At 42.8% G+C, this 23,221-nt stretch overlaps 1 protein-coding gene across 8 annotated transcripts in view; it reads right to left on the bottom strand.

Moving 5' to 3' along the window:
* The window catches only part of PBX1 (PBX homeobox 1), a 292,465-nt gene that overhangs the window by 65,469 nt on the left and 203,775 nt on the right, over nucleotides 1-23,221 (bottom strand). The window lies entirely within an intron of this gene.

Below are 23,221 nucleotides of genomic sequence, written 5' to 3'. Positions count from 1 at the left end.
AAGATTCCTTTGGGAGGAATAAAAAAGCAGGATAGATTTAGAGTTAAGAGTTTGGTTTTTCTGCGTGTTAGAAATCAACAACACAGGAGAAACCAGGATAAGCCAAGAATATACACACACACATACATGCAAGCACACACACATACACACAGACACCCCCGCTACCTTACTGACCTATGTTTCCAGGCAAGCTCACACTAATACCGTCACAGGCTAAGGAATCCTCAGCCAACAGAATACATTTCAAAATGTCTTCTTTCTCTCCTCTTTTCTCCTCTTTATAGTCCTTTCTTGCTGTTTTGCCCAAGTACATTAAGGATTCTGCAGCTTCTTAAGTCTTCACTCAGAGGAGATGCCACAGTCTTCAACCCTGGCCTCCCTGAGCCAGAGGCGACACCATCCTCCTGGCCTGGCAGAGCTCACACTGGAAGCCTCTCTTTCTGAGGCTGGAAGACCCTGCTGGGAACCACTTAGCTCTGAAGTCATCTCACCTTGTGTCAGACAAGCTGGCCTGGAAGTCCTCTTTAATGGCTGCTTTCAAATTTCCATTAAAAAATAAATACATTATAACCAGAAGAGGGTAAAGACGCTATTTGTACTCGAAGGTTTGAGGAAGCATGTTTAAGTTTTGATTTTGGATGGGATCTGCGACTCACAGTCACCCTTCTCCGCCGGGATGTAGAGAAACCCCATAGGTGAAATATTACAGTGACTTGCCCGGGCTGTGCATGCTTCCGTGTTGTCTTACCCCGTTGCCGTTGTCACTGCTATCTTGAGGCTACAAATTAGCTTCTAGCTCCTAGGGACAAATGGCATTTTCCAGCCCGTATCTACAACCTGAGTAGGAACAGAACTAGTTTTTCTCTAACTTTCCAAACAATTTCATCAGAACAAGTTTGAAATGAAGAACATTTTGCTCCCACAGGAATATTTCCCAGTTTTTGAAAACTGCTGAATAATTCAAATGCAGGGTTCCTAATACAATGAGCTATTGACCTTGGGCAGTCCTTACAGAATTCGTCGATTGTTTAGTCTTAACGCGATCCATGATTACTTCCAAATCTACAGATCACAGGAGACGAGAACTACCACTGATAATATGATACACCTTTTCCCTGCTAGACCAGGCTTCCTTCCCAGTAAGATTGAAATGCAAACCTCTGCCAGGTGACAGCCACAGACAGAGGTGTGCAGACCAAGGACAGACAAAGGAATGATGTCACTGATGCCAAACCGAAAATTCCAACCAGGGTGACCAGTGGCCTAGAGTTGGGCAACGAGGCGCAGTACTCTTAATCACTCCATCCCTTCTGCAGCTCCCCCATCCCCCGGACCATGAGCTGGGCTGGGCGCTGGAAGCCACTCTAGGGAAAGAAGCCAGATGGGAGTTCCCACACCCTGGAGACCAGCCCGCCAGTCATCTTTGGGCTATAAGAAAGGAAAGGAAAAAATAAACTTGTATTTTGTTTAAGCCATGTTATTCTGGGGTTTTTCAGAGGGTTTGATTTTGTTTTGTTTGCTTTAGACAGCTTAACCAATCTAAGCTAATACAAACTATTTCTAAAAATAAGAAACAAATCTAGAAGGCAGAGTGATTTCATGTTAGAGTATTACAGAGAAAATTAGAAAGAGGCAGGTTTAATAACCAGAGGCAAGTCACAGAAAAACTTGAGTAGTCACTGTGGGGAACTCCTGGCAAAAAGAGGTTTTAGAGCAGATCAAAGAGACCTTGGTCATTAGAGGGGCCTCTCTTGGATACTACCAGGGCTATCAGCAGAGGCAAAAGAAGGCCCAGGAAGTCTGGGATGAGTAAACAAGGAAAGACATCACCTAGTGAGGATATCGGGTGCCCTTGAGGAGTTTAGTCTGGACTGAGAATACAGTGCCAGGTGGTGAGGGGTGGCTGTATGTGGAAACCAGCCAAGAACCTCCGTGATGAGGGAGTAGAAAAGCAGATTCTATCTTGACCAAGGCAATTCTAAGGTGGACTAAACTGTAAACCTGTGAGACCAAAGTTCTAACACATGACCTGAGGCTGAGTGCCTGTAACTTGCCTTCCTGCATATACTGATCTATATCTTAGAGTGGGATGTTTCCTTACACTATACTAATAAAATCAGGGTTTTACTCTAACCAGCCTGCTCAATTTGTCAGGTACAGAGGATTGGAAGAGAGATCCCAACGCACTCTACTTAGAGGAGAAATCACCTCCATTCACTTTAGTGGAAGCAGAATTCTCCAGCTGAAGGACACTGGGTCTATTTATGGGCGCCCCAGGTCCATTTCAAAACACACGCCAATTAGCTTTTCTTTTTCCATGACCACAAACAACACCTGTGACCCCAGACAGTCATCTCACAAATGCATACAAGGTCAGTCAGGGTCCTTCAGGGAGAGTATGTGGATGATCCATCACCACTGTTACAAAAACCACCCCAAGCACATGCCGTGTTGCTAATGAGTCACTCGTGCTGTCCTTAGACACAAGGAGCCACAGAACACACAGGCAAACAGGCCGCATGAAAAGCAGGAGGCATTTGCTGCTTCTCAGAACTTTCCAAGTAGCCCCTGAACGCGCTAAGCCTTTAACTGACAGGGAAGAGCGGATGGCAGGGCATGATACGAACGGTGTCCTGGACAAGAGGCACTAAATAAGAAATCCTGGTTGTGACAGTGGAATGGGGGAAGGGCGACTGAGATTATGAGCTCCAGATTGCAAATTCTGCCTTTAATCTTCACTAGATCAGTCTCTGGATAAAAGAGATCTCATGGGGACCAAGAAAGCTACTGACTTAATATCTTCAGGGATGTGCGATATTTCTGCTTTGGGGACGACTCCATGGAGCCATCATTTCCTGTCTCTCATCTCAGCACTATGCCTTCCCTTGGGGAAATGAGGCCTAAGGAGTGGCTCTGTTCTCCTGGACAGTCTTCCTCTCTTCCCAACAGAGTCTAAGGGGCTGAAATTTACAATTCATCAACACCTGGCGGTCAAATGGGTTTAACTGTTCTCGAACTTGAGTGCAAGCATTCAAATTCCATCCTGAGCAAGGCTTCTCGGCTGCCGATTCAAGTTTCCAGGGGGACATTTTAAAGGAGAAGTAGATTTCAAGTAAATGATTGTTAACTTATCGAAAATAATGTGCTACTTAGCATCTGCGGCAAACATCCTGGCAGGCAGCGAGAGGAAGCAGCACTGGAGCAGATGGGAGCCATTAGGCTCTTATTTTCAGACGGGCTTTTTTGTGGTGGTTGTTGCCTCCACTTGCTTTTACATGCTGGTAAAATGGGGAACTCGGGGAGAGTAGGGGGTCTCTGGACCATTCCTTCTTTCTGTGCACTGGAGATGGAGCCCCCCACTAAGAACTATCACATCGGAGGCGCCCACCCCTGTGGGGAGGTACAGTGGTCATCATGAACCATCATCATCAAAAAGCATTTAGCACCACAAGACGCTGGCTAAATGCATCAACGGGTGACAGAGAGATAGATGAGGCGCCGTCTTAATTTTCCTTTAAATATCTGCCTCCCTGAGGCTGGGCCTTATTTACTGTGGTTCTTACTGTATTTCTCTGAAGAGGTGTCTGGCTTTCCTGCTCACTGAGTAAAGCAACATCTCTCCAACCCATGTAATATCTGCTCTGGAAGCTCCCGTTTCACTGGCCAGACATTAGCACGGCCCTTCGTAGGCACCTTGTTGATGGCACTTCATTTAGCCCAACTCTGGTTGTATGGGACAGCCCCTAGCAAGCCATCCCTATTTCCATGAGGACACTGGGGCCAGCATGCTAAGCACCCTGCAAATCCTTTGCAGAACAGAGGAGGCTCCGACTCTCCCCACTTCAGCAGAGACCTTTGCAGGGGCTCATGCTTTCTGGGGTAACAGACATATGGTCATCTTAGAAGCCAAATTTGCTTTTCTCTTTCGGTGCTGCCTGCTTTCCAGCAGCACTCTGTTTGACTCTGCCAGACTGGTCATGTCCACTTATGTTCAGTGACAGCCTTACAGCTCAGTTAAAATAAAAATCTCTCAACCCGCACAAAGTGTGACCAGGCTGCACAATTTTGCCAACACTGCTACTCCAACAAGGACCCCAGTTGGTCTCTCGGTCAATTGTTCATTCAACATAATATACTGAGGATCTACTCTTTGACAGGACCTATATTTCGTTGGGGAAACTTGACCAGAAATAAGACAAGTGTGCAGAATCATGGGGGAAAGAGCTAATATACAAAGTGAAATTGCTAGAACAGATATATGGACAAGGTGGTAGAGAAGAATTAAATACGCCATGTTTTCTTTCATGGAAATTAAACCTTACAAATCCATTCTGCTTTTATTCTCACATGAACGTTATGGGGTATTATTAACCCTTTTTTAATCAGATGAGGAAACTGAGGTACTGGAAGTCAAAGTGGCCCAAGGGCACATACTTAGTTCTGCAGTTGACTTCGCTCAGGGTGTTCTCCCTACCTCACAGCTGCCTCCAGTTGTAGCAAGGTTGGTAGCAAGCAAAGGCGGTGCCCTGAAGAAAGAATAGGGTTGAACCTCAAGTAGCAGCTGGCAGAGTTTCACAGCATGAAGGCCAGTGTGGACTTTCTTGCTGCCTTCTGCAGAATTTCGTTTCTGTTTTCCTGAACTAGCCTAAACCAAGAAAAACTACTAACGACACACATGTAGTTTTCTCAGCTTCACACTCTAACCTATTCTTTTTTTTTTTTTTTCTGAGATAGAGTCTCACTCTGTTGTCCAGGCTGGAGTGCAGTGGTGCAATCATGGCTCATTGCAGCCTCAACCTCCCAGGTCCAAGCAATCCTCCCACATCAGCCTCCCAAGTAGCTGGGACTACAGGCACACACTACCACGCCTGGCTACTTTAATTTTTTTGTAGTGATAGGGTCTCCCTATTTTGCCCAGGCTGGTCTCAACATGCTGAGCTCAAGTGATCCTCCTGCCTCGGTCTCGCAAAGTGTTGGGATTACAGGCGTGAGCCACTGCACCTGGTCTATTATGTCTTAAAGCAAACCAAATATACACAGTATTGTTTCTACACTACACCATCAAAAATTACAGTTGTGCAAACACTTTTTTTTAATGCTGAATTTGACTTCGCTTTTTGGGACAGGAGATATGGAAGTGAAATGAAAGTTACCCCGTTTTTGCCCTGTTTGGTAATGAATAGCACTGGGTTGCTGGTGTAAGACCTTGGTCTTAATGTTCAGCATCACCCAGCAGGAGATATACTCCAGTTCCAGCCTCTGTTCTCAATTTGCAAACCAGAACTATGGGGCCACCTCCCTATCTTCATGTTACCAAAATAACAAGTGGGCTCAGGAAAACTGAAAGGAAAGGCATTTTGAAGGTTTCCAATGAGAGAAACATCTAGCACTTGTATCAAGGATGTTGAAGGTATATATAATATATACTTCTTTTTCTTGCAAAAAACCAAAAGGTTATGGAGTCATTTCAGCCTAAAGTAAACTAACTAATTTTAAGATTCTGCAAACCAATGCGAATGATGTTCACATAGTTTTCTTTCCTCTTCTAGAGAGAATCCCAGGGAACTGACATTGGTACAGACTAAGAGATTTCTGCTTTAGGTAAACGTTCAAACAGTGCTGCTGACTGCAAAACCAAGGATGGCGACCACAGGTTGGAGATCAGACACATAGTTATCTCCAGGCTTTAAGTGACAGGGATGTAAATAATTATGAACAGAATAAAAGCAGAGATTTCTTAATTCCGCCCTCCTTTGTTTGCTACTTCTGTAGTCCTGTGACGGTGGTAGGACCCTAGACTTTTGAAATACCATAGTGAGTGATGATGTCCTATGAGAAAATGCTCAGAGTTTAGCTTTATGGTCAGAGTCTCTGGAATGCAGCCTCGCTATTCATCTCTTGACCCTTAAAACCTCCTGAGATTTTGTTGTTGTTGTTGTTTGAGGTAGGATCTCACTCTGTAGCCCCGGGTGGAGTGCGGTGGCCAGATCCTGGTTCACTGCAGCCTCCGCCTCCCAGGGTCAAGCGATGCTCCCATCTCAGCCTCCCAGGTGGCTGTGACTACAGGCGCATGCCACCAAGCCTGGCTAGTTTTTGTGTTTTTAGTAGAGATGGAGTTTTGCCATATTGGCCAGGCTGGTCTTGAACTCCTGGCCTCAAGTGATCCCTCCATGTCGGCCTCCCAAAGTGCTCAGATTACAGGCATGAGCCACCATGCCCAGCCCCTCCTCAGATTATTTCAAAGATGCTGAGGTGAATTTCAAGGTGTGGTTTTCCAAAACGATTATTCTTTCGATGGCCAAATATTTATTCAGTTCATATGTAGGGGGAAGAAAAAAAGCCTCCGTTACTTGTACCTCCCATCTTTTGAATGGCAGCCCCTCCCCACCTCCCATCTCTCTCTCTCTCTCTTCCCACCACACACACACACAACGCACAAATGAAAAAACCACAAGATTTAATGCAGAGATTCAATATTAAATTTTAGCCCAGCCACACGTACAATGACAAGTATACTGAACTCACAGATTCATTAACCTCTTGAAATTAAAGAAGGGAAAGTTAATCATTGCACAGAAAAGAAATATTTTATTGCTCAAATTAGGCTTAAAACTTTGCACCTCTGCATTTCCTTTTGGATATGTTCTAAGACTAGAAATTAAAGTCACAAGGAAAAGAAATGCCCCTTGGGGCACAATTTATCCATTTGGAGAATATGCTGATCTTTAAGGGACAATTATTTCCCTAGAAAAGGCAAAGGGAAGAGAACACTTTAGATGAAAAAAAAAAAAAAGAGGACTCAAAAAGGAAAAAGGTAGGTGTGAATGGAAGAAGAAAAGAGGGAGATAAAATAACACTCAAGAGGCCGGGCATGGTGGCTCACGCCTGTAATCCCAGCACTTTGGGAGGCTGAGGCGGGTGGATCACGAGGTCAGGAGATCAAGACCATCCTGGCTAACACGGTGAAACCCCGTCTCTACTAAAAATACAAAAAAAAAAAAAAAAAAATTTTGGCCAGGCATGGTGGCGGGCACCTGTAGTCCCAGCTATTCAGGAGGCTGAGGCAGTAGAATGGCGTGAACCCAGGAGGCGGAGCTTGCAGTGAGCGGATATTGTGCCACTCTACCCCAGCCTGGGTAACACAGCGAGACTCCATCTCAACAACAACAACAACAACAACAACAAAAAAATCTCTCAAGATATTTGTGGATCAAGAGGTACTATGTGGCTCAGATGTCTCAGCAGTGAGACAAAGCACAGCACCCCTTCCTTCTAAATCACATGCCACAGCTGCCCCCTACCCCTTCCAGAGCAGCTTTTCTGTTCTGCCCTTAGCTGGCCATGCCCTTTACACCTAAGGAACACCCACGTTTCTGGGAATGTGGATTCCCTGCTTCCTAGAAAGGCAAGAAAGGTACCTGGGAAGGAACCCACCTGCAATGAGCTATGATAAACACCTAGCAATTTATACTGTGCATTCAATCTAGGATAGGCTGCCTCTTTACTGAAATCTATTAATTACTCGTTCATTAAACCAAAAACCCATTCCTTGATTGGTTACTATGGGCCAGATAGGCAACCGTCACAGAAATAAAAGACAAAGTGCCTGCCTTAAAGGAAATGATGCTGTCATAGAGAAACGTAGACAAACTGATTATTAGTATACAGAGATGTGGAGGAAGTTTACTCAACAAATGGCCTCCGATTGTGATATCATCACAATTAAGCCTTTTGACATTCATCCTTATTTCCTTACTCCAGTGTAGACTGCCACATATTCAAATATACAAACAGACCCCAATGTATGCTCATGCAGCAGGTGACAAAGGCCAGGTGCTTCTGTTTACCTGTACTTGTTTCAGCACTCACTCCGTCATCACACCATTAAACCGAATAGCCATTTGTAGGGCTTAAACACTTAAAAGCCAGTATTAAGCAGAACCTCAGCTCTGCATCTGGGGACAAAATACCCCGCAAAAGGGATGGGAATCCCGAGAGTGCAGCCAGCATAAATCACGCCAACCTCACTGGACAGATGGTTATAACAAAATGCACTTCCTCCTCCATGAAGAGCAAGGGCTTCGTAGACTGCACCCAAGCCACAAGCTGCACACCAGACCAGAGATGGGCTGGCAGGCAGAGGCAAAGGTGGTTTCAAGGCTTCTGTGGCTCTGAAGAAAACGTCTCTAAGTGTGAGAAAGTATTCACACGGCCTCTGCGGGCATCCTTTCCCTGTGGTCGGGCCCCCTTGAGTCTGTGGCTGTCGATTTCACCACACACTCAACTTGTCCCGCCATAGTCCTTCCTAACGTAACCCTCAAGACAAAAGACCACTAAGATCGCCCTGCAAACCTAATCAGAATGTGGCAAGTCTGGGGCAGTGATCTTTCACTCTATGATCTTTGACAGTGGGTCCTAGGGGCAAAAGTCTCAGACTCTTAAAATCTTATCTGGCTCCTTCCGTTAACAGAGAAAAGTAAATATTTAGCCACCAGCACAGAGGTTGAGAGAAAAACAGCTGTAATCAACACTCCACTTCTCACCCCTCCCAGATCAGAGGTGAAGCCTGACACCCCTGACCCCTAAGCGAGCTTCCTCAGTGTAGCGAAGCCCGGAGCCCAGCCAGCAATAATTCCACATATAAACAACTCTTGCTAGGCATGAAGCACACACCAGACAGTAATCAGCTTATCGAACAGAACAGGCCTCTTTTCCGAACGCAGAGGAGGATTAGCAGGCTTGAATTACAGCCGTGAAGTGTAATCAAGCCCTGGTGGACCCTGGCAAAGGCTACTGTATACTCCTGCTGGGCCATGGGTTGTTGGCACGATGTGGTGTACCTACAGGGGATGAACAGAAAATGCTCGAAATGGTAATTACACTGGGAGACAGCAGTTGAGAAATGGGGAACAGCAAGTGTGGAGGGGAGGCAAATTAGATTCCAGCTGATGCCCACATCCTCCGCTCCTTCCAGTCTTTGCAAAATCTTGAAGTTACTGGGTTTGAACAGATTTTTTCTGGCTTATTACAAATAGAATATTGCCTCCATCACAATAAAGCGCGAACTCCTCCCTCACTTGGTCACAGAAGCTATTACAGCATTGTCTGTAGTACAGAGACCATGGCCTCTAACCACAGTGATGGCCACACTTGGTGATGTGCAACTCAGTGAGGCCCACAGGGGCCCAACTGACATGGACATCACAAAGGAATTTGAACCAGGACTCAGAAATAGGTAGATAATTTTAAGAATTGTATCCTCACCTTGAAGATGCTAAAACCAACCAGATGGGGGTTTCCTTTTATACCTCCCAGATGGAGACTTCTCATTTCACTTGAGAGTCCAGCATTTAATGATATGCCTACAAAAAAGTCTCTACTTGGTAAATTCCATGAAAAAAGGCACCATGACTTCTGAATTTTTTGAAGCTTCCCAAAGAACCCTGTGCCTTGCTGAAAAAGAAAAAAATGTCTTATGTTAAGTTTATTTTTTTTTGTTCTGTCGTTTATTTCTGAAGAACTTTCCTTAACATCCTATTCACAGCACCCCACTATGTAAAACAATTCAGCAACTCATGAGCTTTCCCTTAAAGTTATCTTAGCCCCCTCTGAAGTTCCTCATCTATCTTGCCATCTATCCTTTTCTCTTATTCATATTTCTTAAAGGTCAAAGAATTCAAAGTGGTATCACATTAAAAAATTGCCTTCACTAACATGGGGAGTAGCAGAAATACAGCTTTCTGACTTTCTTAAGTTCTGGGCCTTTTGAGGAAGATCCACTGCCCTAACACTGCAAACACGCTTCCTTCTCTTCCGTCAAATCTCTCCCCAGCTAACTCTTTCTAATACCAGCTTTCCAATGCCTTCCCAACACCCAATCCTTTTCAGTACACTTGGAGAGAGCAGAGACTCCACGTGACATCATGAATCCCCTCTCGAGATGATCCACGGGTGAAGAGAGAGCCACGGCCCATGAGGTGTGGAGTACGGTTAAGGACTCTGAAATCTGCCATGGGCCGCTCGTCCTACCAGTCTCAACCTATTCCTCACTAGCTTATCCCTTAAGACACATGTCCCCAAAATCACTGTCCACATTTAATCACAGCATAGAAGCCCGAGACCAGTGATCTTTCATGCCATAGTCTTTGACAAGGAACTCTTAAGGCCAAAACTGCCAGACTCTTAAACAACTGATAAATGCATAAAACTAATTTTCAAAACAATTTAATGTCTACAGCCTGATTGCTGGTACACAGGAAGATATACAGTGTGTCAGCAGTGTCTGAAATAGGAATGTTGAGCTGAGTGGGTCACTCAATTCAGCCTATCAGGTTACCATCTGAGAGTGGAAGGCAAGACACAGCATATCAAGTGTGTGTGTGTGTGTGTGCGTGTGCGTGCACGTGTGTGTGTGTTACCTATATGCAAGAGCTGGAAAATAGAAAAGAGCTCTATTTGATGAGTGACATGGAGCTGAAGATCCTTCGAGAGAGCTTTACATTCATTCCAAAGTGCAACCAAAACAATTACAGTATTCAAAATTGTGCCACCAGTACAGAGGGCTGAGAACAAGTGCTCTTAGTGGAACAAAGCCACAAAATGCAAGAAGGAACCAAAATCTACCAAGAAGTACCTTGGAGATGAGTTAAGCTGATCTGACCTTATGATAGTTTTGATAGCCAAGGAACAGGTCAGGGCTGGAGCCCAGAACTGGATATAGTCATATCTGAGAAATCAGACACTCAAGAGTAGGAGTCACCTCTCTGGGTCTGAGTCAGCAGGCACCTCCCGCCTCTGACAGGCCAAACCACTTATCATGAGCCAGGCATGCACTCAGGGTAGCCTAAATGCTAAGTACTGCCAGCAATGCTCAGACTCTCAGCCAATCCTGGAGGTCTTCTCTGGGGCCACCCAAGTATCCTTTCAGACCTCATTCTGATATCTCTGCCCTGAAAAAGCATGCAGGACAGCAAGAGTCCCCAGTCACTGTCCCTTTTAAGGTGTAAGGGGGGCAGGGTGGGAGAGTGGGCTGTTCTAGACCCTTTCAGGGGCTATCCTCCAAGCCACAAGTGTGGTTTCTATTACAATTTTCCAAGTTGATATGTGATCCTGGTGACAACAGTCACTCTGCACTCGAGTGAGTTAGCATCATCTGTAAAATGGGCCACTTGCCTTTCTTTTTCCAGACCAGTTGTGAGTTTTATAAACATATTCGTGGCAAAGCCCTCTCAAATTGATTTTCCTATCTGATATCTGATATGGCCCCATCAAACAAGCACACTTTTAGAGTAGCTTGTCAGAGTGGGTAAATGGCGTTGCATCTTTGGCTAGGATTTAAAATGTCTGAAAGGGGTTAAACCACATGTTCTTTTAAAGATACAGAAAATTTCACTGCTGTATCCCAAGATCTAATGGCAAAGAATTTTGGTGTAGTAAATCTATTATATGTTATGCACTGTGATGGAAAGTATTTCATAATTACAAGGTGTTGTTGCTACAGAAATCTTTCTTTTGCATTTCCTATCTGTAGCTAAAATGCATTTTGCAGCAGATCTTTGGATAAAAGCTATCAGGTGCTTTCCTGAGAAAGGATGATCAGACAAAGGACAGCTGGAATTCTTGGGGCAGGATTTCTTTTTCCCCCTATTCTTGGGGTAGGGCCCACCCTTGAATTCAACTCTATCTTCCCTTACAAAGATCTCAGTTTCTACATTCCATTCTCCTTCCCTCATGTTTGCCCAGCCCCCCTTCCGGCCTGGAGGCCCAATCTCGATCTCAGACAGACAGGTCTGGCGGGGGCAGATGGGTAATTTTTCCTTTCAGCTTTAATGGCTGCTATTAACAATAAGTTGCCCTGCCCTACTAATGGCTCAACTTTCAGCTTTTTTTCTGATTGCCTATGAGTAACACTGTGTCACATGAGCTGTGTTTAACAGAGGTGTAATAAATGCCAAAGAAAAAATATTACCCAAAATAAAAAAGAGTTTGTCCCAGTGTGACCAGGATCTCATGACTCGCAACAATGTTCATTTCAGCTTCCAGCGCAATTTCTATTTGCATTCTTTTTTTTATTTTTTTAAGGGTCTCTGGGGGCTTTAAAAAAGCTGTTTAAGAGAAAAAGCAGAAAGACTGTAGTGATTGTCAAGTGCAAGGAGTTCTGCATTCCAGACAAACAAATGCGGTGTGCAGACAACAGACAGAGCGGCAAGGGAACCCTCTCAGCAAAGGGGACAGAGGCACATAAGCAAAAAGGTAATTACTACACGTCTGCCTCTCATGAAAGGCAGCCTGCTCTCATTGGTGTGGCTTGAAACTTCAATTCTGGCTACCAGGATACAGAGGTGGAGGAAGAGAAGGCTGAACACCATCCCCCTCTCCCAACACACACCCTTGAGGCAAGAAAGATATCAAGTTCTCATTTTGTTGCAAGAAAACTACATTCTCCTTTTGATAATAAGCAAAAAAATACTTCTATATTTTTCAAATAGTAGCTGGTCGGAACTGTTCCAAACCCAGAGAAAAAAGCAATAAACACTGAAATCCTCTGGCGGTCCCTTAGTTGAAGATGTGGGCAGGAAGTATTCAATATCTTCAAAGGTTTTAGGGATAAGCAAGAAAACGGTAGAGGAAGGGTGGAGGAGGCCTCCCAGGAGGCCTGGGAGCGAAGTGTACCCGTCCTATGAAAGCTGGAACCTTTAGGCAACAGAATCAGGAGATGCTGACTTTAAATTTAAATTACCTTGCTGAAAAGGATTGGCCCAACACAGGACAAGCAGCAGTCTTTTGAATGAATGCATCTTTTACTGACCTATGCCTCTCTTTTAGAGGTCACGGCTGTCTTCACCCTCTTCTTTGCATGTATCTCAAGCCTATGTAATTAACACCAATATTTTTACTGCACATCTGAGAAAGGAGACCAAGGGCATCAAAAGACATGGCAGTGCTGGGACTTGGCTTCAGAAATGCACTTTGCTCAAGGAAGTTCTCTGAGCCACCAGTACAAACAGTTAGGAGACGGTGATGCACTTCAAAAGTTATAGCAGAAAATAGAGATGAGCCAGTAAGATAACTGCATAGCTGCACCCTATAGGAGAAGATCCTTAAGGGGAAAATGATGGACCCCTATAGATACAAAACAGCTTGAGGCATCATTCTGCAAGACATCCCAGCAATGAAAACTGAAGAAGAGAATGGCACTAGCCTGCATGGTCAAGAAGGGAAGGAAGTGTGCACCCAACTGTGAGGCTGAGGTATTTGGAGCACAGAACGTGACACTGATTATGAGGATTTCCCAATAAAGAGCTGGCTATAGTGAAAAAAGCCCTAGTTTTCAAGTGAGAGCGATGTCCTTGGTCTGCCACTCTTGATCTTTGTAATCTTGGGCAAGTCACTCTACCTTATCTATAAAGAGCAAAGATGGGACTGGGAGGGCTAAGACATGGACCTGGAAAATAAGCATGCTCTAAAAAGGCAGAGATAGTCAGATAGCCTTTGAATAGCAATTTAGACTTCTTTATTGTGATAGTGCTTTATACCTTCCCAACAGCTTTCATTTTATCTCACCTACATTGTCTATGCTGACCCACACATCAAGCTTCAGAAGTAGATCCTGGATGCCTATTTTTTAGGAAAATAAGTTCAAAGTTACAGCTCACTCAAGTGCAGTTCTTCAGTGTCCATGGTCTTTGCACTACACTGGGCTAACACCAGGAATTCAGATAAGCACGGGCTGTCTGCTTACATGCAGGTATGTACTGGTCTCAAGTCAGTTACCATCTGAAAGCTAAAAAAGGGAGTCAAAAGGTAGGTAACTGGGATAGGTGCAGGCAAGCAGAGAGAAAGTGTGGGAATCAACATGAGCACAGACTTTTTTACAGACCAAAATGGAGTGCGGGTACGAGGGCAAGTGACTGGAACCAAGTTCCTTTTAGTACTATAGAGTTTCATCACTTATATGTAAGTTATTCATAAATGATTTGGTGCCACAGGAATAAAAGTTGGCTCAAGGTCCACAATTGCCATGCTCCCTAGATTTCCAACTCAATCTTCCTGGTTATGATGGTGTCATTCCCATTTGTACAGCACACACAAGACCTCATCTGGTCCTTACGACAGCCTTAGGAGAGGACTGGTTCTACTGGGCCCATTTCATAAATGTCAAAATGGGACTTCATCATGTGAAGGGCAGAAGAGAGCGCATGTCCCAGGGGCCTTAATTAGGGGCAAGCTGCTTTCCCCACTTCATTTATAGCATCTTCTGGACCTAAGTCTTCCCTTGTGTCACACTTTCCCTGCAGGACCACAAAGATGAAGCCACTTCTGACACCAAAGGAAATGTGTCTTCTGCTCACCTTTGTAGGGGCCAGGAAAGAAAATGAACCCGGAGTACAGATCCATAATTTGGGGCCAGAATCTCATTTGACCCCTGTGAGATTCTTCACGATCCACTCCAAAGCTTTAAGCCAGCAAATTCGACGTATTTATAAAGGAGTCAAACAACACCACATGTATAAGCTCAGACAAAGAATCTGATGTTCGAATCAATTTGAATGGCTGGCCTGCCTTCCTTATTTCCGTCCTTTTTTTTTTTTTTTAAAGACAAAGTCTCACCCTGTTGCCCAGGCTAGAGTGCAGTGGTGCAATCTCAGCTCACTGCAACCTCTGCCTCCTAGGTTCAACCAATTCTCGTGCCTAAGCCTCTAGAGTAGCTGGGATTACAGGCATGCGCCAACACACCCAGTTAATTTATGTATTTTTAGTAGAGATAGATTTCACCATATCACTCAGGCTGGGCTTGAACTCCTGGCCTCAAGTGATCTGCCTGCCTCGGCCTCCCAAAGTGCTGGAATTATAGGCATGATGAATGGATTTCTTAATGAGAGTTTTCTTATCTCACACAAATAGGCTGACAATATTCCAGGTCAAAGGCAGGGAGATAAGGCAGAGTGGATTGGGCACAGTGGGTAGAAAGAGATGATATGCTTCTCTGTCAGATGTTTTCTTCTTCCGCTATACTCGGTACAGGGCAACTGTTCTTGCTGGCTGGAACCATTCTATCGGGAACCATTGGGTTTCATACAACGGAAAGTCATTGCAATCTATAAATCCAAGTCACACTTTTGAAACATTTAAGGGAGTAAAAGCAAAGTTATAAAGCAGTGCTCAGCCTCCATGAAGACCCAGAGAATGTTAATAGGAGGGTCTCCCCTCCTGATGATAGGATTCCTGCAAGGTTGAGGGGCTGGATTGTTTTGCAGGCCCTGTACCCCTCTGTGTCCTGGGCTCCTTGTGTTGGAATTCAGAACAGGATGGGTAGTCTGGTGTGTGGGAAGAATACAAGCTTGGACTTAGAATTCAAGCCTTACGTCCCCAGCTAGCACTTACTGTTTGGGAGGCCTTGGATGACATCTCAGAGCTTGTTTCCTCAACTGTAAAATAAAGTCGGCTGTACTTGCTGTCTGCAGTTTTGCTGAGCCCCTAGCACATGGCTGGTGTGAAATCAATGTTAGGTTTTCTTACTCCCTTTTCATGTCCCTTTAGATAACATGATTTGAAAGAGTACTATATTTTGGCTTAGCCTCTTTTTGAATGAGAAAAGTTGTTTTCGTTAAGTAGGCATATCTACTGATGTGGGGGGAAAAAAAAAGTATATATGGAAAGACCAAAAAATATCCTCCCTTTTCAGAAGATGTAGAGTTAAACCACATTCTGGTTCAATAACATGAGTCCTTCATTTGAAATCTTGTTCTATTTAAATACCCTGTGGTTTTTAGTTGCAATTTCATGTTTTGCTTAATTGTCCAGAGTGGCAGATGTGATTTTTGTGTAAGTTTCTATCCCATCTGTTTTTCTGTGCCAGAAATATATGTGGAAGGTACTGCGACTTCTCCATAAGAATGGGCCTTATCTACACTTATAATAATAAACTTATAAACTTGAAAATGAACCAAATCTGAGTTGGCAGTGAGTACAGAAAGCCCCCCCCGCCTTTTTTTTTTTTTTTTGATGTTTGTGCTACCTCCCACTTTTACATTCTCCCCTTTGCTCCAAATCAGAATTCTTTGGGGATGACTTATCAAGAGATATTTTTCCTTGTGCAACTGAGAGTTAACACGTTCCTGGTACTTAGGAGTAGGGTGCAGATGGACACAGAAAGCCACATCCAATCCATATCCTGTCCACTGCTCCCCTCCAGCCCCTGCACATGTATATGCCTCCAGCACACTCCCTGATAAAATTTCCAGGATAAAAAGGTATTCCTTGTATTCTAAACCACAGCACTGGCTTTGTGAGCATGAGACCTGTGTGGAACCCCAGGACCCCGTGTTTGGTTTCATGCTCTGATGATGCCATCTTGAAATACTTAATTTTTGAATGAAGAGTTGACACTTTCCTTTTGTACCAGGAACCACAAATTATATAGTCTGCCCTGCCTCAGAATGTATTGTTTGTATTAAAAACTATTTTGTAAAGAATGAACAGACATAATTAAAACAGAATAAGCAGGTCACAGGCAAGGCACAATCTCTTTTGCAATAGGTCCAAATAGACCTTGGAATCTTAGCCTTATGACACTTCCTGAAAATGTGTTATAGGTTGCCAAAAAAAAAAAAAAAACAGGATAAAAGCTCACACCTGTAACCCCAGCACTTTGGGAGGCTGAGGTGGGTGGATCATAAGGTCAGGAGTTCGAAACTAGCCTCACCAACATGGTGAAACCCCATCTCTACTAAAAATACAAAAAGATTAGCTGGATGTGGTGGCACGCGCCTGTCATCCCAGCTACTCAAGGAGGCTGAGGCAGGAGAATCACTTGAACCCAGGAGGTGAAGGTTGCAGTGATCATGCCATTGCATTCCAGGCTGGGTGACAGAGCCAGACTCCATCTCAAAAAAAAAAAAAAAAAAAAAAAAAAAAAAAGAATAAAAGAAAAGGAAAGAGAAAAGAACATTTCTCGAATACAACCCATCTGTAAACTGGAAGTCGTTGATAAGGAATATAAAACTCTAGAAAAAGCCTTGACTTTTTATCCAAAGTTGTTATCAGAGGGCGTGGGATAAGGCCAAGTCCCTGCTTCTCACTAGCTGTGTGACCATGAGCAAGTGTCCTGCTGCTTCTCTCTTAGCTCGAGAATCTTATTTATTTCCTCAAGAGCCCCTCCTAGGGCACGGTATGTGTATGGGATGGTACTTGATTGGTGTTCCTCATAGGTAAAGCAGGGGTGATGATGATTAATAACAATAGTAATGGAAGTGAGAGAAAATAGAGATAAGAAAATATAGTGCTTGGAAAACTGTAAAGTGCCAGGCAGATGTTACTCTTCTTAAATCTGCAATGATGACACTTTATGTTTCTACAGTCACCGCTCAGTCCAGCTGTTCCTCTCAAGTTTTCTTTCCAGCCTTCCATGCAGCCACGTTTAAACTGTCCTTCTAGGTTTGTTCAACCTAGCACATAGTAATCTCCCCCTTCTCTGCTTCTGGATTTTGTGCTTGAATGATGTCATACAGTTACTTAGTTTCTGTTGTCACCCAAGTCACAAATTTATTAAATATCGTCATGGCCATCAGCTTCTACATGTACTGCTTTTCTGACTGCCAAATGAGAGTTACCCATCCAAGGGCAGGGACCATATTTTACCCTTCTTTTGACCCCCAACGGCATTTAGAACTTTGCTAGGGGCATGGGACAGGTTCATAAATATTTTTTAATTTATTCAAACAAGGTTAGCAGAGTCAGTGAAGATAGTACATAAAGCCACCAGCTATGATTTCACATAACAGTATTTTAAGGGGCATTTCACACCCTGACAGAATGAGAGTATCTGACTCACAGTGACACAAGTTTCCATGATTCTCTGGAAACTGGATGGTTTTAAAATGAGACAGACCTAAGTTAAATTCCAACTCCTCTGCCTCTTATTAGCTGTCTGACTCTGGGAGAGTCAGTTCACTTCTCAAAGCCTCAGTTGTTCCTTCATCCGTAAACTGGGGAGAACCACATTTATCTCACAGGACTGCCATCAGGTTTAAATGAGTTAACATGTGTAAAGCAATTAGACTAGAGCTGGGCACACAGAAGGCACCCAATAAGTGTTAGCTGCCTTCTCTCCTATGTTTACTAGGTGAAAGTCATTTTGAACAGCTGTTTGCTTTTTCCTCCCTTAAATCTGGCACCAGAAGGGAGCCATTATCGGGAGCCAATCATCTTCATTGATGAAGCCAAGTTCCCTCTTCCTGTTCCAAGTTTCCAAAACAAATGAGAACAGAAATGACTCTGTGTTCTTCAATCAGTAAAATACATTGATGCCCACTCCATTGCACGTGTATGTGTGCACAATCTCACACATACATACATGTTATTGCACATAGACCAAAGTGATTTGTTTTTAAAGATAACACTGACTCTTGCTGGGCAGAGACAAAAATCATGGAAGTAGGTAGGGCTACATGTCCATCTTTATACTGCTTGCTCCTCTTTGTCAAGACATCACTTCTATATGTTTCTAAAACTGAGGGTTAAATCACTATCTGTATACTGTTGACAACCATATATGTGGCCGCTGATAGAAGCAATCAAGCTGGAAAGGTGAGGGTGGAGGAAGGGTATTTTAACCTCTAACTATATGGAAACCTGTCCTCCAGTGCTAGAAAATTCCTTCCCAAAGACGACCAATTCATGGGAGAATTATAATAAAGACAGCTTGGCTTATAAAAACCAAACGAAAGTCTTAAATTAGAAGAATAATATCTTTGGAAGTCGTTGCAAATGTTCCAACAGAAACGACTGAAACAGTAGTTGCAATAATGGTAAAGATATATGCACACTTCTACATTTCATATAGGGTTTGCAAATGTTTCTTAGATAAGAAATCTACACATTTCAAGTTATGTATATAGATTTGTGGACCGAAGTTGCCACAAATAATAGTCTTTTTCCATGTAGGTAGGCTATAACTATTTAGACAAATTTCAATAAAATTATAAAGGCAAGAAAAGAAAAAGAAAAAATGCAGCTGAAAATGTAACAAAATAAGACAACTAAATTATGAGACTGAACATCTGTGGTCTAAATAAAATATGTGGTGGTGCAGGCAGCACCATAAAGTTTCTCCTGACATTCTGAAGAGACCAGCAGAGTTCACTTATGAGTAATGTGGTCATCCCCACATTACTGCAACAAAAATATTAGAGCAAGCTACACTGTCAAATATTCTATATGGATTTGTGACCTAAGGAAAATCATATTAAGAGGCTAAAGTGATATACAATGTGAAATATTATACAGATACACAAATACACACAAAATCCTTCCTGTCGTGAACATACAGGTGCTGTATTTTCATCTTATTCTTCAAAAAATACAAATAAATCAAAGATAGCTATCTGCCATCAGTACCTCTGAGGTATGATGTGTGTGTGTACTGTAACTCCCAAAGCCCTTGGGGCAATTGATACAGAAGACAAAGAACTGAGGGAAAACACCACACTTGCTGAGCTCATTGACAAGAGTTACAGAGCATAAAGTATACGCCCACGTACTTGGAAATTCGGATTCTTTTTTCCTCCAGGAATAATGTTGACAGTAAGAAGCCCTACCTACTGAGGTCATATAGGGCACTTAGGTTCCCTGACCACTGGCCACCAAATAACCAAGGAATTGATCCTATAAATCTCCACAATCCTATAAACCATTCTATTAAAGTTTAAGTAGGAAGTAACACCAACGGGGCATGTGAATTTAGCAGCTTGGAGCACACAGATTAATCTTTATGAATTTACATCAGAGTTTGTGGTCACTCTTGTCTCCACAGATTGCTCACCATGGCATGATTAGAGTTAGTGCCTTTTCAGTGTTGCTGTTGCTCTGGAAGTTCATCACCTCCTCTTCGGATGTGCCTTGCTGCAAATGTGTGCAATTACATCCAATACAGCTAACGTTTATTAATACGATCAAGATTTGCCTTTGCCCTCCGCCAGATTCTCTAGTATAACATGACACCTATGTTTCATATCAGATCTAGACAATTACAATGACTCCTCGGTCTATCTTTCTTGGTTAGGGAAAATCTGGAGGCTACAGCTAAACCCAAGTGCAGTGACATTTCAGAAACTTGCCCTGTTTCTGAGAGCTGGAACATTTTTACCCAGCTACATGTCCAAGGCTCCCTTGTAACTAAGTGTAGTCATAATACTAAGTCCTAACTGACGGGATACAAGTGGTAGTACAAGTTATTATGCTAGAAAGTTGTTTTTAAAGGGAATAAGTCTACCATTATTCTCTGCCCCTTCCTCCATTCTGGTGCCTGGAATGCAGGTGGAATGGCTGGAGCTCTAGCAGTCAACTTAGATCATGAGGATGACACAGGATCACCTTTTAGGGAAGACTGAGTCAAAAATCAGGAAGGAGCCTAAGTTTTTTGTGGTCTGTGTAGCCACTCTGCCAGCCCTGAACTGCTTGTATCTTGCTTCCTATTTTTTGAAAGCGGGGGGGATGTGGTTTCAGTTACTCACATTTGAACCTAATCCTAACACATTCACATTGGGCTTGAATTGTAATTTGACTGTTTAACCTCTCTGGGTTTGTTTTCACAATTGTAAACTAAGAAAAACAAAAGCTATCCCTTTAGAATTATCATGATATCAAAATTGAGATAATATATATGAAAAGTACTCCATACACTGGAAATTATTATACCAATATTAGTACAGCTTCTATTATTTTTCAGTTTATTACAAATTTCCAAAGAAAAGTAGGTCAATGATTGACAAATGAAAACTAGCTGAAAATAGGAACTCCAATTTCATTATTCTGGCAAGATTTGATATTAGCAGAAAATGAGTTCAAGATAATTAATTGTAAGAAAGTGACCACAGGTTATTAAACATTTCTAATTGTTGTGTTCCTAGAAAATTTGCTACAAAGATGTTCTTTTAACTACTTGAAAAATATGGAATAATAGCATTTCTAAGTCCATTTAGGTTCCGAATTGCTCATCGAATATCATTTGGATATCAGAAGCTGAGCCAGAAATCAAGCTAGACAGAGACACATAGAGGATTGAACCTATTGCACACTGCAGACCCAGATCACCCATTACAAGGTTGGTTCCAGAAGGTGGGTTATCATAAGCTGATATGAAAATGAAGCACACTTTATATTTTTTAAAGTATGTCATATTTCTGAAAGACTTGGCTCTGTGTTTTAGGTTAATTTTCACTGTTATCTCTAAGGGTAGGTTGGATCACATTTAACATAGTAGGAAAAACAAGTGAGATGCTGAGCTGAGGATTGCTGCAAATTGCATCAGAAAAGAACAGAGTTCCCTAAACTGTGCTGCTTCTGCCAACCTGTATTGACCTAGGGCGCCACAGCTCTTACTGTAACATTCCAACACTTTCTCTTTTAAGCTGGCAATTTCTCTGTAGGCCACTTTATTCTTCACCTTAATGACTTAAACTTATAGAACCATAGGAGGCTAGGAGATACTATCAATTTATATTCTATTTAACTTTACAAGGGCAGACCATCAAAATAAGGGCGAAACAATGTTGAGCCCACAGGTGTCACACTGCAAAGCTGGTTTCCAACAGTAGGTGAAGAACAAAGTGAAATTAAAAATATGTATGTAGATCTTCTTGGAGCGTCCACATAATCTAATACAATATCAATTAATCTTAGAGAATATAGTTGGTTTATCCCTCCTTCTTTACATTACTGGTAGACATGTGAATTAGTCACCCTTCTAAGAGTATCTATAGTACTGTATTTGCCCAATACTTAGTGCTCATAAATTTGAGGCTGAAGGAAAAAAATCCCTCACACTGATCCCAGTAAGGGTATAGCCTGAACTAAACAGCAAGCTTTACAACTTGATAAAATGACCGTAAGAATAATGTCCCAATGAAAGACGACGTTTAATGTTTATTTTTTAGAATGTCCAAAAACATACCAAACCCAAAGCCTTTTGGCATGTGTGTGCACACACCCTCCTCCACACAAACACATTAAAAATACTACTAGTGTCTAATAAATATGTGCATATAAGATTATACTCATAAATTTGCATAATTTGCTCTACACGTGTGTTCTATTTTTATATATTGATTTAGTGAGCTGAGCAGACACGTCTTACTGTCAGGAAAAAACCTTTTCCCTGACCACCAATGTGTCCCTAAGTAGTGTGATGTGAGGGGACAGTACTTTTAAGGGTATAGAGGAGGGAAGTGGTTTTACTCAAGATTCTTGAATAAATAATGAAGTCACTGCTAAGAATTGATGAGAAATAGAAAGTAAAAAGAAAAAGATGGGTGGTGGTCGGGGAGACAGAGGTTGCTTATACTTTTAGAATACAGCCTTATTCCAAGTGAGAGGAAAGAAAATATTCAAAAATAATAACAATGATTATACATTTGGCTTCAAATGTGAGTGCAAACCAAGTACTCTAAGGAGCAATCTAATTGGGAAATGTCCGAGGTGAAAAAGAGGCAGTTTGAGAAATTCTTACCCATCAAGCTTTATTGTGTTATTCCAACTAAGCAGAGACAAAAAGACAAATCTCAGCTCCCTACTTTCATTTATAATTGAACCAGGTCCAGAAGGATGAAGCAAGTACCATCTGTAACGCATGCTGCATTAGCAGCCGGGAGAATGAAATATTCAAATTACTCTAGGCCACCTCACATAATGACAGGGCTACAGAAACTGACTTGCAACCACAGACGAGAGAAGAAGAAAAGAAAGTTGAAAAATTGTGTTTTTTATTGTTGTTGTTTTGGGGGGGCAGGAGTTAACCAAACAAAGTGTTATTCTCAAAGAGAGTGAATATATAACAAAATATGTTTTAAAAAATCCGAAGGAAGGAAGCAGGGAAAGAAGGAGAGAGGGAGGAAGAGAGAGAAGGGAGGGAGGGAGGGGAGGATGGAAGGAGGAAAGGAGGGATTGAAGAAGGGAGGGAGGGAGGAAGGGAGGGAAATGCTACCCCAAACTTCCTCAACTTGGAAACCTTCCCACTTTAGATACAGGATCCTGTTGTTCTCATATTTTGCTTCATATAAATAAGGGGCACTATTTTGGGGAGGGTGGAGTTGGAGCTGCTCATTCTGATCCGGTTAATCAGGGCTGCTGAATGTGTGACATGGTAAGTGGCTCCAGCCCCGAGCAGTAGTCAAGACGGAGTGACAGCCTCCATTTAAGATGTCACTGCACATAATAAAGTGTA

The sequence above is a fragment of the Macaca mulatta genome, chromosome 1 (genome assembly GCF_049350105.2).
Source record: "Macaca mulatta isolate MMU2019108-1 chromosome 1, T2T-MMU8v2.0, whole genome shotgun sequence".
In the NCBI taxonomy this organism is placed as follows: Eukaryota; Metazoa; Chordata; class Mammalia; order Primates; family Cercopithecidae; genus Macaca; species Macaca mulatta.
The sequence above is the reverse complement of the archived record's forward strand: the minus strand, read 5'-3'. Positions and strand labels throughout refer to the sequence as shown.